This window comes from Gallus gallus, chromosome 16, assembly GCF_016699485.2.
Source record: "Gallus gallus isolate bGalGal1 chromosome 16, bGalGal1.mat.broiler.GRCg7b, whole genome shotgun sequence".
NCBI lineage: Eukaryota > Metazoa > Chordata > Aves > Galliformes > Phasianidae > Gallus > Gallus gallus.
Window position 1 is genome coordinate 1,211,373 of NC_052547.1, and position 13,364 is coordinate 1,224,736.

Below are 13,364 nucleotides of genomic sequence, written 5' to 3' on the forward strand. Positions count from 1 at the left end.
AGCAGCCATGGGGACGGCCATGTCTGGTGGCTGGGGCCGTGCTGGTGGCACTGGTGGCATTGGGAGCACGACGGACCACTGGCACCAGGCCCTCAGGTGAGCTCGGAGTCATGGTGTGGGGATGGCCACTGGGAGGCAGGGGATGGAAGGGCGAAAGGAAGGAAGGAAGAGCAAGGAAGGAAGGGGGGGAAGGAAGCAGAGAGGGAGGATGGAAGGAGTTAAGGAAGGAAGGAAGGAAGAAAGGAGGGAAGGAAAGAAGGAAAGGAGGAGGGGAAGGAACGAAACATAACTAAAAAATGAGGATATTGGCAGTGGGCCGGTGCACTGTAAAAAAATTTGAGATGAAAAGGGCAATAAATGGTGCAGAGGAGCCATCGTGGGGTGAGTGAAATGTGTATCAATGTGTTAATGTATGCATAACCAAAATAAGTAAAGACTGCATAACCAGACGCCCATAGGCACCAATGCAGCTCTTTAGCCACGCCCCTAATCGCCTTATTGGTTAAACACGCCCCCGCCCTTGCCACGCCCCCCAAGCATTCCTGACCACGCCCCCTTTGCTTGAGCCACGCCCCACCATTCGCCTGCCCTAAACCAGCCACGCCCGTTGCCTCTAACCACGCCCCTTTGTGCCGTTGGCCCCCCCCTTTTCGTCTGGCCCCGCCCCCCGTCGCTCTTTGCCCGCCCCGCGCCCGGTGCCGCTCCCGCACCCACGGAACGGACCCGCACCGCGGTCCCTCGGATCCGGACCCAGTTCCGGCCCCGGACTCACGGGCCCGCTGCCACACCCGGACCCGCACCGCGGGCCCATGGACCCGGACCCGCGTCCCGGAGCCCCGCAGTCGGAACCGGAACCGCGCTCCGGACTCGCGGAACCAGACCCGAACCCCGGCCCGAAGCCGCGGCTCGGAGCTGCGGGCGCGGGCCCCGGATCCGTGAGCGGACTCCGAGCCGAATCGCGGTCCCGAGGACCCGGACCCGGATCAGCGGCCCGGCCCTGCGGAAACCGGTTCCGGCCCCGGCGCCCGCCCCGTGCCCTTGGTTCCTGGAGGGCCGCTGCCGTTTCGGGCCGCGCTGCCGCCATCCGCACCCGGGGCAGAGTCCGAGCGCCGTCCCGGAACCGAAACCGGAACCGAACCGGAGGAAACCGGGAGCGGCGGGGAAGAAGCCGCCGCTGCGCCGGCGCCGCCGCCGTCGTCAGCCGCCTCCGCTGGGGACCCACGAGTGGACCCCGAGGCCGCCACCGTGGAGTACCGCGACCGCTTCGTGGGCGTCGTGGAGCGGCCGCTGCCGGAGTTCTTCACGGGGCCGCTGTGCGACGCGGGGCCGCGGACCTGGCGGTGCCCGAACACCGCATCGTGCGCATCCGTTACCTGTGGGTGCTGCGTGTGGGACCGGGAGAAACCGCATCGATCGAGTGTTCGGGTCGGGGGGGGGGATGGGGACCATGCGGGAGGTGCTGGAGGAGCTGGGGAGGCTGTGGGGAGTGAGTGGAGGGGGTGGGACGAACCCGCAGAGCGCCGTCGGGGGCCCTTCTGTACCCTGAAGGTGACGGTGTGAGGTCCCCTCCGCATGGGGATGTGGGCATGCGGACACCTGGAGCCCTTGGCTGCTGTGATGTGGGCACGAGGGTCCCTGGTGTACCTCGCAGAAGGTGACACTGAGGTCCCGTGCCCGTGGGGACGTGGATCCCAAGTGAGGTGGCGCTGTGGATGTGGCTAAAAGGACATGGGGGGCGCTTCTGTACCCCAGAAATGGCACCAAAATCCCCTTGGCACTGGGACGAGGACTACGTGGGGGTGTGGATGTTGGGTCGTCGTGGCCGTGGGGTCATGGAGATGGGGGAATGTGGACACGAGGGGCCCTTCTGTACCCTAACCTGCCACCTCCATTAGCCACTGGGACAACACTACGGGAATGTGAAGGCCTCACCCCATTCTGTAGACCCGTGGTGACAGTGAGATCCTCTCAGCATTGGGGATGTGGGGGAACCTTCTGTGCCGCGAAGATGTGGAGATGGACACTTGGACCCAGAAGTGACAATGATGTCCCTTTGGCATCGGGGATGTGGACATAGGGGGCCCTTCTTAATGCACCGAAAGTGACACTGGGGACCCCTCAGCACTGAGGATAGGGGCACCTGGACAAGGCCACCGGGGTCCTTTTGTCAGAGGGATGAGGATGCATGGGGCATCCTTTCTGTACCCCGAAGAGAGTGACAGTGAGGTCTCCTTGCCTCCGGGGAACAACGATTATGGGGACATAACACCTGGACCCATTCTGTCCCCCAGTGGTGACACAGAGGTCCCCTTGGCACTGGGGCCGTGGACACATAGGTCCCCTGGCTGTAGGGATGTGGGGGTTCCCTTCTGTACCCCAAAGGTGATGCCGAAGCCCCCTGAGCACTGGGACAACACTATAGGAACATGGACACAGGGTCCCCTCTGTCCATGGGGGTACGTTCAGTACCCAAGAAATGGCCCCCAAATCCCTTGGGTGCTGGGGACGAAGACATGGATACATGGACACTGGGGCCTCTGGCCATGGGTTATGGACATGAGGGTCCCTTCTGTACCCCAAAAATCCAGCACCGAAGAGGGCACCCTCACCAAAGCAATAGTGAATAGGTGATCCCAGCGTCGCATGGGATTTTGTTTCCTCATTGTTCTGTCCAAAAAAAAAGGGAGAATTGGTTAAAAAGCGTCTGTGTGGGTGGGGGCAGCGTGTGGGAGCGGGGCCTCCTTCCCAGGAGGGAAGGTAAAGCAATGGGAGAAGTGCTGAATACGGCAAAGTCGGTGTATGATGGGAGAAGTGGGGTGCAATGAAGGGCAGGAAATGTGGACGGAATAGAAGAAAAGCAGAGAAGAGGATCTAATAGAGAGATGTGTGACGGCACAAAGATGACTTTCCTAAATAGGATCAGTTCCTGCAGATTTATTGGGGTGAGACTTCTTGTCCTCCCCATGTGCACGGTGAGCAGAACTGCAGAAGGTGCAGTGCCCGGAACCTGGCTGCACCCGTCCCAATGGCTCAGGGTAACTCAAAGAGAAGAGCACATCGGAGCAAAGCTTTCAGACATCCCCTTGGCAAATGCCAGCTCGTTGTGTAGATGAAGATCTCAGCAGGAGAAATAAAGGGGAAAAAAACGCACTCCGATCCAAAACTTGTTCTTGTTGTTTTGACAGCGTGGGCACTGACAAAGCAGGAGACTGCTCCTCATTGACCAACCTCATATGAACGGAAAGGAGAAAGCGAGGAAACGAAGAGATGTTAAGCACAGGTGGATAAGATGGGTGGATGGAGAACCTCTCCCATAGCACTGACCCACGGCGGTCCCTGCAGAGGCTGAGCTCTGAGCTCCCAAACTCGGCGGTTCGGAGCTGGCTGTGCACTCTGTGTGCTGCCATACAGATCCGGAACCATTGGCTGTGAGAAGGCAGAGCTCAGGATCCTTAGGAGCTCCCAAACCCGGATTTGGGGAGAGCAGACTGCGGCCTCTCGTGGATCTACCTGGACCTGTGTGTTAATGGCCGGAGGAAGGAGGGCCCAAAGGAGCAGGTTGGTGCTCGAGGAGCTGCTCAGAAGCTCAAAAACCAACGGAATTGGTCAAAAATGCCACGATTGGGACAAGGAGCTCCTGGCCAAGCCCCAGCACAGAAAGGAAGCGCACCGAGGCCCGCGGGGACAGGGAAGATGGGGAGCACATGGAGACTGTGTCAGACGTGCAGAGATAACGTCAGCAGAGCCAGAGCTCAGCTGAATTGAACTGGCGGGGGGGTAGCAAAGACTTCTGTTTGTACATAGGGGGCAAAAGAAGGGCTGAGGGAAACATGGATGTCGTGCTGACATGGGACACGAAAGAGGCTGAGGTACAAAAGCCTTCATCAGCTCGGTGGTAAGCAGCAAGGCTGCCCTTCGGGAATCATAGATCATAGAATCCCAGAGCTGGAGAGCTGGGGAGAAGGGAAGGGTGCAGCAAAGGATGTGCTCCCATGGCTGAACAGCACTGGGTCACGCAGAGGGCCCTGAGAGATGCAGCCGTGGATGCTGGGAGCTGGCACCCTCACAGCGAGGCCTTCATCATCCCTGAGCGGTGTTACTGGGAGACGGTCCTGGAAGCTGCAAACGTCACCCCGAGCTCCAAGAAGGGCCCCGGGAGCAAAGGGCTTCACCGTGGGGCCTGCGAAGGCACTGGAGCAGCTCATCCCAGGCACCATTCTCAGGCACATGAGGGGGAGGAAACCATCAGCACAGATTCAGCGAGGACAGGCGATGTCTGACTTGGGGAACCCCTCTGACAATGCACGCGGCAGCCTGATGGGTGAGAGCAGAGCAGTGGATACCCACCACGGGGCCCCATCCAGGCCCTGAGCTGCTGAACGGGACACGATTCCCCCCACCCAAATCAGACACCACGCAGGCTGAGCTGCAAACCAGCAATCCACAGTGCTGTGGTTTATTGACTTGAAGGGCATCACACGAAGAGCGCAAAGAATTTGGCAGAAAAAAACTCCCCTTCTGCTCCAACTTGTTCTTGGCTGTCAGATGGGTTGTGGGGGGCTGAGCTTCGGTTGAAGGATGCCCAATTTGCTGCTGTAACTCCGGTCAGATTTGATATATGAACGATCACAATGATGTACCAGTTAGCAAGAAGCTATGGTGCTGTGCCTCGTGTTACATTCAGATAGGGCTGGAAAGAAAGAGAGGAGGAGAAAGAGAGAGGAGAGAGATGAAGATGCACTCACTGCCCTTGTACCAGCGACGTCACGGCTGTTCCTCCAGTTGTGGGGCGCCTCCTATGTTCCTATGACCTTTGCTTTCCTGTGTTCCTCAGCTCCCACATGTGGTGGAGCTGAGTCCTTGTTCTGAACGTCCCAGCACATCAGCCTGGGGTCTCAGGTCGGCGTCTGAGGACTGAAGGAAATGGCTGCCTCACCTCACAAATCCACCTGCTTCACCACTCCGCATCTCATTACTGTTCGGGTCTCTTTTGCACTTCTACGGACTGTTTGGAACACTCTTTTCTGCTCGGCCTCTTCCAGAGCCTCTGCCCGTCCCTGAGCCCGGAACCCGGCGCTCTCCTCCCAGTGGGTCTGCAATGGTATCTTCCCAAAGCGATGCACAGCGCTCTGCCCAGAGGTCCACCTCTGCTCACGAGGTGGACATTTCAATGGGTCATCCCCAGAAATAACGCACAGAGTGGAGCAGAGGAGCACACACTGCGTCAGCCCGAGGAGATGCAGGAGTCGGAGCAAACGGAGATACACACAACCACAAACTCCAAACACGTGCATGCAGGGCTGGCTACTGCAGCACAGCACTCAGATGGAAGGTTCACTTCCTGTGGGGGTGAGAAGAGATGGTGTCACGTGGGGCCACATCCCCATCCTGACTCACCACCCTGGGGGTTCAGCAGGGAGGGTTGGGCCCAGTATTGCCCCGGATGTGGGTCCAAGGGGGAGTGCAGGGAACTGGGACCGCTCCAACCACAGGGGACCCCTCCTGAGCCCCCGTTCCACACTATACCTGTGGCCGATATGCTGGATTCTCCGTCGTGGCCTGCAAGGGAGGGAGAGCAGTGAGCCCTGGCTCTGTGCTCGCTGTGGGGCACGGAGCATCATGCCACCACCACCACTGTGACCCCAAAAGCAACAAGGGGCCCCAGAGTGCCCTGACCCCAAGCACTAGCAGGGACAGTTCTGCCCTTGGCACTCACCTGCTGCTGCTTCATAACCTTCTTCTCCTTCCCTGCAGACAGAAAGAAGTGCCAGCATGGGGCTCATGTCAGACCATGGGCATTCCCAAGGGGTTCAGGCCCCACTTGCAGTTCCTGCTTTTTCTCCCCCAGCTCTCTGCTTTTACCTGACTGCTCTTCCACACCACCAATCCAACGACAGCAGCGCATGGGAATGTTTTCTCCTCCCCAGACAGGACGTGGCACAGCTGCCCCATGGCATCGCTGCTGCCTGTATGCGGAACTGCTGAGTCCCGGCCTGACCCAGCGATGGATCCCCTGGGAAAGGACCAGTCAGCTCTGGCAGCACAGGTGAAGTGATGCAGTGGTGTGAGCAGGAGGGGTGGAGCCTGGCTGCATCTCTCCTGGAACCCATTGAAGGGCTGACTGCCAGTGAGGCAGGGTGTCTGCTTGGAGATCCTCCTGTGCAGTTTTTCCCCATAAGCGGAGTGTTCTCAGATGACTGAGTGATCTTTTTCTCTTTGTCCCTTTTGCCTTTCCTCTCCTGTCTCATCCTTCCTCCTCTTTAATCTTCTTGATTGTACTGGTGCTCCTTAGCATCACTTCACCACCAGCAGCCCCCCCATAATATCACTGCTGCTTAGCACTGCCTCATCTGTTGCCACCCCTTATTGTCACAGCCCCATAGCATGCTTCATGGCATTGCTTTCCCCATGGCATTGCTGCCTGTATGGGAACGGCTGAGTCCTGGCTGACCCACTGACAGATAACCTGGAGAAAGGACCCGGTCAGCCATGTGTGAGAGGTACATTGTGTTTTTGCAGTGGAAATTTCCAGTATATTCTGTAGGTAGTGTAGGTTAAGATGATTTCACAGAGAAAGCTGCTGAACAGAGTAAAGTTGAGACTGGGGCATTCTGATCTGGGTAAATTGGCACAGACACCAGGTAAGGAAATTCTATAGGGTAGGGGAGAGCCTAGCACAGGACAGAAGGAGTGTGCAGACTGTTGGATATGTTGCCTCCTATTCCCTAAAGGTGCAGAACATACCCAAAGACAATGGGTTGCTAACAGACATTGTATGGAAACATAACGGAGCAACAGCTTCGGACCATTGTGAGCCTGAGATGCTCAACCAATGAGTGCCAGGAGAGGCTTTGCCTGTGTTGGACCCAGGGGAGATAACGGAGTGGATTTCACTGATCAGGTGCGCAAATTTCTGCCTGGCAGTAGGGGGCGTGCGCCCGTTGTTGCAATCATGGACAAACTGCTCTTCACAGAGATCTCGGCCTGATCGAATTGTAGCCTGGAGCGTGTTTCTCACAAAGCTGCAAACATCAGCCCGAGCTCCAAGGTGGGCGAGGAGGGCCCAGGGAGCAAAGGGCTTCACCGTGGTGCTGGGCATAAAGGACGGACGCTGCTTTCTGTGTGTGCTGCTGTATGCGGGACAGCCGGCATTGCAGTGGTGAATAAAACCTGCTTTGATCAGAGAGTAGTGCTCGGATCAATTCCTTGGGTATAACCAACAGGTGCGGGTTCTCCTTCCCCATGAGGCTCAGAGCCAAGCACAGCTGTGTGAGCTGGGCTCTGTACTGCGAAGGACCTCCCACAAACGCTGTGAACCAACAACAAAAAAAACAAAATGAATTTGAAATGTAGCATGACCACAGGAATGCCTGTAGCGTGGTTTGGCTCCCCAGACAGATCCTCTGCCTGCACACGCTGCTCAGCTGAATGGTACCAACACCATCTTTGGCTTCTCGCATGTCTCACATGTCAACTGCACTGAACTCCTTCCTGCTTCTCTTGCTCCTACATCTTTCCTTTTTTCCACTTTCCACTCCCCATTCTCTTCTTTTTCTCCCACCTTTCTAATCCTCCCCCCCCAGCCCCTCCTTCAGTCCTTTCTTCTATCCCCCCCATCCTAACTGTCACCCACAGCAGTCTGTGCAAACACCATACTGAAGCACAAGGTTTCCACGCTGCAGAAGGAGAACGACTGAACCATTCGTCAGAGCACAAAGCAACCAGAACCCCCAGCACACCAGAGGAGAAGGATCCCAACAAGGTAAGGCTGGGGATGGGGAACAAAAGAGCGGACTGGGTGAAAAAAAGGGAAACATAAAGAGAGAAAACCACTTCTACGAACATCTGCCCTCAGTTCTGACCCCAGCTCCCAGGAAGAGGATGTGCAGATATCGCTGCTGGAGTCCAATACTTCCACACCCGCTATGGGAGAAGGAGACAACAGGAAACATTTTTAGAGCACAAGCAGCCCGGAGCCTCTTGGGCAGAGTGGAGGACTCCATGGGGTTAATGGTGGGGACTGAGCAGGAAGGAGAGCATGGGGGAGAACAGGAGTAGAAGGAGTGCCCCACCCGCTCGCTGCTTCCCAGGTTCCTCGTGCCATGGGATGGGAAGAAGGACATCCTGTGTGCAGCTCACTGCCGTGCATGCAGCGCTGGGAGCACTCATCCTCGTGCTGGTGGTGATATTGACCGGTGAGTGCCACCAAGCGTCCCCACGGTGAGAGGAGCCTCGGGTTTGGGTACAGAGCAGGGATTTGGGGTTTCCAGCACATGGATGCGCTCCCCAAGCACAGCCTTGCTCCCACGTGCTATGGGGCAGCCACGTGGTGCCCTACACCATGCTCTGCTCAACTTTTCTAACGCCCCGGCTGCACTGTGACGTGCTGTGGCCTCCATCTCCCACCGCGGTCGGAGGGAGGTGAGAGAAATGCAGATGTCCTGCTCCCTTGCCCACATTTGTTCAATTCCTCATTTTCAGTGTGTTGGCGGGCCCCATCCCACCTTTCCAGGCTTTGCCACGTGTGCCCCAACGCTGGGTCGGATTCAGGGCCCAGGCTGTTATTTTTTGAAGGGGAGACGATTGGAGCACGCAGGGAGCAGGGGAGAGAGCCTGCCAGCACCAGACGAAGAGCGTAGAGAGCGCACCTGCGGGGACAGCATGGCGCAGAGGGGAGAGATGACAGCAGTGGTGAGCACGAAGCCCGACGTAGGCAGTGTAGGAGGCAGCGGGCGCCCAGAGGAGAGAGTATGGGGCACGGACACGACAGCCCCCCCCCCCCCCACAAGCACAGGCCCGCACTGCAATGCCCACGGAGCTTCCCTGGCCACCATAGGCAGTGCGGAGGAGATGGTGAGATGGGTACAGAGCCCAAAGCTCTGGGGAAGGCACCAGGCTGGGGGAGGGACAGAGCACCATTACTCCCCCACCCCTCCCGCATCCATCTGGGGAGTCCTGAGATGTGCACTCCGGGGGCAGCTCTTGTGCCATGGAAGCACAAACAGCTTCGTCCATGCAGCAGAAGGCAGCCGCCTTGCAGCCTGCTGGAGCCTGAGATGTGGGTGGGACAGATGCTAAACCTCTGACATTCAACACTCTCTTCCTTTAAAGGATTTCATGATGCGCTTCCAGGGCCCGGCAACAAACTGAAGGATGGGCTGCAACAGGGAAGAAGAGGACGCCCAGGTGGTACATGGAGCGATGGCACCAGCCTTCACCCAACTGGTCAGTCTTGTCTGTCCAGCTGTCCCAGCTATGACTACCCACAGGCTTCTTTGGGATGGGGACCTTCTCCTGGTGCCACAGCCATGGTTTCACATAGGCTGCTTGGCTCAGGCTTGTGCTTCCACACATGAGCCCTTTTGCCCTTCCTTCCCAGGAGAGGCAGCCCCAGCTTTTCTCAGTGCATCGGGGCAGCTTTTCCCATTCTCCTCCCTCTTGGGCACAGGTTTGAGCTGCGAGGTGGAGGACGATGTGCGTACCTGAACGGGGACAGGGCTCAGCTCATACCTGTGCCACCTACACAAGCACTGGGTCTGCAGCAGAGCTGACCACTACGTCCTCTGGAAGCAAAGGCGCACCCACAATGAGAGACCACCCACGTGTCAGGACCCGGTCAGCCATGTGACAGGTAGGTCGTGTTTTTGCAGTGGAAATTTCCAGTATTTCTGAAGGTTTGTAGTTGCTTTTCACAGAAAAGCTGCTGAACAGAGTAAAGTTGAGACTGGGGCATTCCGATCTGGGTAGAATTGGCACAGGCACCAGGTAAGGAAATTCTATAGGGTAGGGGAGAGCCAAGCACAGGACAGAAGGAGTGTGCAGATTGTTGAAAATGTTGTCCTCCTATCTCCTTAAAAAGTACAGAAAATACCCAAAGACAATGGGTTGCTAACAGACGTTGTATGGAAACATAATGGAGCAACAGCTTCGGACCATTGTGAGCCTGAGATGCTCAACCAATGAGTGCCAGGAGAGGCTTTGCCTGTGTCGGACCCAGGGGAGATAACGGAGTGGATTTCACTGATCAGGAGCGCAATTTCTGCCTTGGCAGTAGGGGGCGTGCGCCCGTTGTTGCAATCATGGACAAACTGCTCTTCACAGAGATCTCGGCCTGATTCGAAATTGTAGACCGGAGCGTGTTTCTCACAAAGCTGCAAACATCAGCCCGAGCCAAGGTGGGCGAGGAGGGCCCAGGGAGCAAAGGGCTTCACCGTGGTGCTGGGCATAAGAGACATAACACTGCTTTCTGTGTGTGCTGCTGCATGCAGGACAGCCGGCATTGCAGTGGTGAAGTAAAACTGGCTTTGATCAGAGATAGTGTCCTGATCAACTACTTGTTTATCACCAACGGATGGGGTTCGCTCTCCTCCATAACTGCTCAGAGCCGAGCACAGCTGTGTGAGCTGGGCTCTGTACTGCGAAGGACCTCCCACCAACCGTCTGAACCAACGCTGCTGTTTCCAGCAGGAAATTAGAAAGATGCAGCATGACCACAGGAACGTTCTGTCAGCGTGGTTTGGCTTCCCCAGACAGATCCTCTGCCTGCACACGCTGTTCAGCTGAATGGTACCAACACCATCTTTGGCTTTCGCACGTCTTCACATTTCACCTGCACTGAACTCCTTCCTGCTCCTCTCTCTTTCCTTCTTTCCTTCTTTCCACTCCCCTTTCTCTCTCCTTTTTCTCCCCCCTTTCTAATCCTCCCGAGCCCTTCCTTCAGTCCTTTCTTCTATCCCCCCCATCCTAACTGTCCACCCCACAGCAGTCTGTGCAAATACCAATACTGAAGCACAAGGTTTCCACGCCTGCAGAGGGAGAACGACTGAACCATTTCTCAGAGCACAAAGCAGCACCAGAACCCACAGCACACCAGAGGAGAAGGATCCCAACAAGTAAGGCTGGGGATGGGGAGCAAAAGAGCGGAATGGGAGGAAAAAAAGGGAAACAAAAAAAGGAAAACCACTTCTACGAACATCTGCCCTCCAGTTCTGACCCCAGCTCCCAGAAGAGGATGTACAGATATCGCTGCTGGAGTCCAATACTTCCACACCCGCTATGGGAGAAGGAGACCAACAGGAAACATTTAGAGCACCAAGCAGCACCAGAGCCCCTTGGGCAGAGTGGAGGACACCAATGGGGTAATGGTGGGGACTGAGCAGGAAGGAGAGCATGGGGGGGAACAGGAGTAGAAGGATGTGCCCCCACCCGCTCGCTGCTTCCCAGGTTCCTGGTGCCATGGGATGGGAAGAAGGAGATCCTGTGTGCAGCTCATTGCCGTGCATGCAGCGCTGGGAGCACTCATCCCATGCTGGTGGTGCTGGTGATATCGACCGGTGAGTGCCACCAAGCGTCCCCACGGTGAGAGGATGCCTCAGGTTTGGGTACAGAGCAGGGAATTGGGGTTTCCAGCACATGGATGCGCTCCCCAAGCACAGCCCTGCTCCCACGTGCTATGGGGCAGCCACGTGGTGCCCTACACCACGCTCTGCTCACTTTTCTAACCGCCCCGGGCTGCACTGTGACGTGCTGCGGCCTCATCTCCCACCACGGTTGGAGGGAGGTGAGAGAAATGCAGATGTCCTGCTCCTTGCCCCACATTTGTTCAATTCCTCATTTTCAGTGTGTCGGCGGGCCCCCATCCCACCTTTCCAGCCTTTGGCCACGCATGCCCCAACGCCTGGGTCGGATTCCAGGGGAAATGCTATTATTTATTGAAGGAGGAGAATGATTGGAACAGCAGCAGGGAGCACTGCAGTGCCCACGGAGCTTCCCTGGCCACCATAGGCAGTGAAGAGGAGATGGTGAGATGGGGACATGAGCCCAAAGCTCTGGGGAAGGCACCAGGCTGGGGAGACGTTACTGCCCCCCACCCCTCCCGCATCCATCTGGGGGACATCCGAGATGTGCACCTCCGGGGGCAGCTCTTGTGCCATGGAAGCCAAACAAGCTTCTTCCATGCAGCAGAACGCAGCACTTGCAGCCTGCTGGAGCCTGAGATGTGGGTGGGACAGATGCTAAAACCTCCTGACATTCAACACTCTCTTCTTTAAAGGATTTCATGATGCGCTTCCAGGCCCCGGCAAACTGTTGGATCGGGCTGCACAGGGAAGAAGAGGACGCCCAGTGGACATGGAGCGAATTGGCACAGCCTTCACCAACTGGTCGTCACTGTCTGTCAGCTGTCCAGGCCATGACTTCCCACAGGCTTCTCTTGGGATGGGGACCTTCTCCTGTGCCACAGCCGAGGTTTCCGGTGGCCCGCCAGGCTCGGATTGGTTGCGCCACATGGCCCTTTCTGTCCTTCCTTCCCCAGGAGAGGCAGCCCCAGCTTTTCTCAGCAGATTGGGGCACCTTTCCCATTCTCCTCCACTCTTGTGCACAGGTTTGAGCTTGGCGAGGTGGAGGCGATGTGCGTACCTGAACGGGGACAGGACTCAGCTCATCCCTTTGCCACCTACACAAGCACTGGTCTGCAGCTAGAGCTGACCACTACTGTCCGCTGGAAGCAAAAGGCATCACCCACCATGAGAGACCCCCCACCGTGTCAGGACTTCAGCCATGTGACAGTTAGTCCGTGTTTTGCAGTGGCAATTTCCAGTATTTCTGAAGGTATTGTAGTTGCTTTCACAGAAAAAGCTGCTGACAGAGTAGTTGAGACTGGGGCATTCCATCTGGGTAGAATTGGCCAGGCACCAGGTAAGGAAATTCTATAGGGTAGGGGAGAGCCAAGCACAGGACAGAAGGAGTGTGCAGATTGTTGAAAATGTTGTCCTCCTATCTCCTGAAAAGGTACAGAAAATACCCAAAGACAATGGGTTGCTAACAGACGTTGTATGGAAACATAATGGAGCAACAGCTTCGGACCATTGTGAGCCTGAGATGCTCAACCAATGAGTGCCAGGAGAGGCTTTGCCTGTGTCGGACCCAGGGGAGATAACGGAGTGGATTTCACTGATCAGGAGCGCAATTTCTGCCTTGGCAGTAGGGGGCGTGCGCCCGTTTGTTGCAATCATGGACAAACTGCTCTTCACAGAGATCTCGGCCTGATTCGAAATTGTAGACCTGGAGCGTGTTTCTCACAAAGCTGCAAACATCAGCCCGAGCTCCAAGGTGGGCGAGGAGGGCCCAGGGAGCAAAGGGCTTCACCGTGGTGCTGGGCATAAAAGACCTAACGCTGCTTTCTGAGTGTGCTGCTGCATGCGGGACAGCCGGCATTGCAGTGGTGAATAAAGCCTGCTTCGATCAGAGATAGTGTCTGGATCAATTCCTTGGGTATAACCAACAGGTGCGGGTTCTCCTTTCCCCCCATGATGGCTCAGAGCCAAGCACAGCTGTGTGGGTTGGGCTCTGTACTGCGAAGGACC

The 13,364-nt window shown here is 56.8% G+C and overlaps 2 long non-coding RNA genes and 1 pseudogene across 2 annotated transcripts; all 3 read left to right on the forward strand.

The window, feature by feature from the left end:
* The first annotated feature begins 697 nt into the window (after window positions 1-697).
* Window positions 698-1,546, forward strand: LOC121106911 (annotated as a pseudogene).
* A 5,189-nt stretch (window positions 1,547-6,735) lies between these two features.
* On the forward strand, window positions 6,736-13,247 carry LOC121106971. Its single transcript, XR_005840235.1, has 2 exons — window positions 6,736-6,901; window positions 13,034-13,247. It is a non-coding gene; the product is annotated as an uncharacterized LOC121106971 (long non-coding RNA).
* On the forward strand, window positions 10,184-10,894 carry LOC121106960. The gene is made up of 3 exons (XR_005840208.2): window positions 10,184-10,287; window positions 10,465-10,566; window positions 10,763-10,894. It is a non-coding gene; the product is annotated as an uncharacterized LOC121106960 (long non-coding RNA).
* Window positions 13,248-13,364: the final 117 nt, after the last annotated feature.